The sequence below is a fragment of the Chrysochloris asiatica genome, unplaced genomic scaffold (genome assembly GCF_000296735.1).
Source record: "Chrysochloris asiatica unplaced genomic scaffold, ChrAsi1.0 scaffold00106, whole genome shotgun sequence".
NCBI lineage: Eukaryota > Metazoa > Chordata > Mammalia > Afrosoricida > Chrysochloridae > Chrysochloris > Chrysochloris asiatica.
Genome location: NW_006408624.1, coordinates 1693222 through 1695846, shown reverse-complemented (window position 1 = coordinate 1695846; position 2625 = coordinate 1693222). Strand labels below are relative to the sequence as shown.

The 2625-nt window shown below is 45.5% G+C and overlaps 1 pseudogene; it reads right to left on the bottom strand.

Annotated features, from left to right (window-relative positions):
* Positions 1–1555: 1555 nt before the first annotated feature.
* On the bottom strand, positions 1556–2278 carry LOC102843011 (annotated as a pseudogene).
* Between the last annotated feature and the right edge of the window lie 347 nt (positions 2279–2625).

The following is a 2625-nucleotide window of genomic DNA, read 5'->3' as shown; positions in this document are numbered from 1 at the left end:
GATCCAAGAGTGGTAGGGTGAGGAGAAACAATACAACAAACAAAAAGGGAAACTGAGAAATACATGGTAGGAAGAGGGGAGGGCTTTAGGCTGGAAAGGATCTGGAGGATGGGAAGGGGCACTGCCAAACTAAAATACAATGGTTTGTTACTGAGTACTATTTACGGGAAGACAACATCCTGACTCCTTGACAGCATATTGTGAGTAAAAACAGTGCATCCCAGGTAGAAATATGAGTGGAGGTTGAAAGACAGAAACAGGGAAGACTCCGATGAGAACAGATAGAGAGTCATTGGCAGGCTAACTGCAATATTGGCTCTCCAGTAGTGGTGGAATAACAAAGCTGAGGGCTAATGTGGGGTGACACAAAACCTATAACAATAAATGGTATCTCTGGAGGAATTCCAGAGACAGGAGGCAACTCTTCTATGGCTTGATTTACCCAACAAATATTCACATACATACAGATGTATGAATGCACGTGTGTCCACGTGCACATACACACATGTATCACACACACAAACACACACAAACTGCTTTCCCTAGAAGCACAATACTATAAATAAGGGAAATATTTCCCAAAGGGAAAGCCCAGCAGGAGCAGCAGCATTGGGACCTCACAGTTGTAGACCCCCCACTCCAATTTACAACTGGCCTGGGAAGAGGCACTGAGGAGGCAGAAGCCAGCCTTTGCAAAAACAGCAAAAAGGACCTGAGTCACAGAGGAAGGGTGCCTTACTCTAATACCTCTGCTTCTTATCTCCCGGTTCTCCTCCAACTCACCTTGGGCACCAAGAGGCTACAATATCAGGAGAGAAGATGGGTCCAGGACTTTTCTCTGAAACTATCATCTCCTTCTGAAAGGTGTGTGAGTAACAGGGTTGTTGGGGGGGTAGTTAGATCATGGTGTGGGAAGGCATGTGTGTGCATGTCTCTATGAGTACACATGCACACATATGTGTATGTGAGAACTTTCTTAGAAACACATCTGAAGAAGCTAGGGACTTGGCTGAAGGTCTAAGGTGTTCCTGTGATCAGGCTCAAGATGGGATGCATGGAGATGGAGACCCTAGTCATCACCTATGGCCGGGAGGAGGCAAGAGATGCTAACCTATGACAGGAAGAGATGAGCCAGTCACCCAGCCCAGTTCCTATAAAGACACCTAGCACTTTTCCTTCCAGTTCTCTCAGCTTCTAACCAACTAACCATCTGAAAAGAAGACAACACAAAGCCCAAGACATAGGAGGGAAAGACAAAGGAAAGAGAAAGCACATGTATGCTTGTGCCAACTCATGCGGATTCAAACCTGGAGTTCTTCAGAAATTAGGATGGATCAGGTGTGGGTATAAAGGATAGAAGTGGAAGAGTTCCTGAGGCCTGAAAAAGAGGTGAACACATCACAGAACTAGATGAGAGCTTCATTAGACTCGAACTAAAAACAGAGAGCAGTGTGATTACGATTTCCAGCCAGTTTTCCCATCACGATAGTCATATAACAAACCAAGGCAAAAATTTGAGCCAGACTCACAGAGTCCCCTGGCCCTGGCCCTGGTCTCAGTACAGTGTCTCTGCATTGCTGCTCCGGGGCCGTTTGATCTTCTCGATATTTTTCAGTATCATGTCATGTAGAGTGACATATTGATTCCTTAGCTCTGATATGATGAGCCGAAGACTGATATACTCTTTCTCATCAGTCTCTGTCACTGTGTGACAATAGTCCTCTACATGGGGGTATTTAGCTATTTTAGAAACCAATTTGGCTCTTGTAATATAATATCTAGAAATCTGGTCCAGATAAGATGCAGCTTCACTCTCCACTGTCCTTAGTTCTGCAACTGCCTCTTCCTGAATAGATACACCAAAGTTGTTCCCATCTTCTATCCTGGGAATCAGGAGTTGTACCCACATTTTAACCATGTTGCATTTCTCGATCAGTAGCCGGATCTCCGGTTTCACTTTGTCAATAATGTCCACCAGCTGCTGGTTGCTTTTTAGCATCCCATTGGGCATCACAAACACCTTGGTTCCTTGGAAGGCTTCTTCACACTCATCCAAACTTTGCTTCTTATAAGTGGGACCGTCCAGTCCATCATGGCTATTGGTGAGAAAAATGGGATCAGGGACCGGGAGATTCATGTCTGAGTGGATCTGAGTTAGGTCATGGATGTTTAAGATCGGTTCCTTCAAAAAACTATCAAGTTCTAACAACTTCTTTGGAAAAAAATTTGCCACCAAATCTTCTGCCTCACTTGTGATCCTCTCCCTGAAAGAATCAACCTTGAGCAACCTGATCTACCTTCAGCAACTAGGCCGTGGCTGGGTCGGGCTGTGTCCACTCGGCTGGAGACCAGAGGCGTTGTGGGCTCCGGGGTTGGGGCCAGAGGGGCGGGAGGAATCTTGGCTGTCTTCGGGACACTGCTGCCCTCGTTGGTTCACTCACTGCTCGCTCACTCCCTCCTCTGTGCTTTTGGCCTGCCCACCTGCCTGCCTGCTGCCTGCTTGCTCTCTTTTTTGCCCCTGAGTTAATTTTGTTTGAGGTTTTTCTTATCATTTTCTTCATTTGGTTGTTTTAATGTTTACTAAATCTTTATGATTTTCCGTGCTTTAAAATGAGATTTACTAAT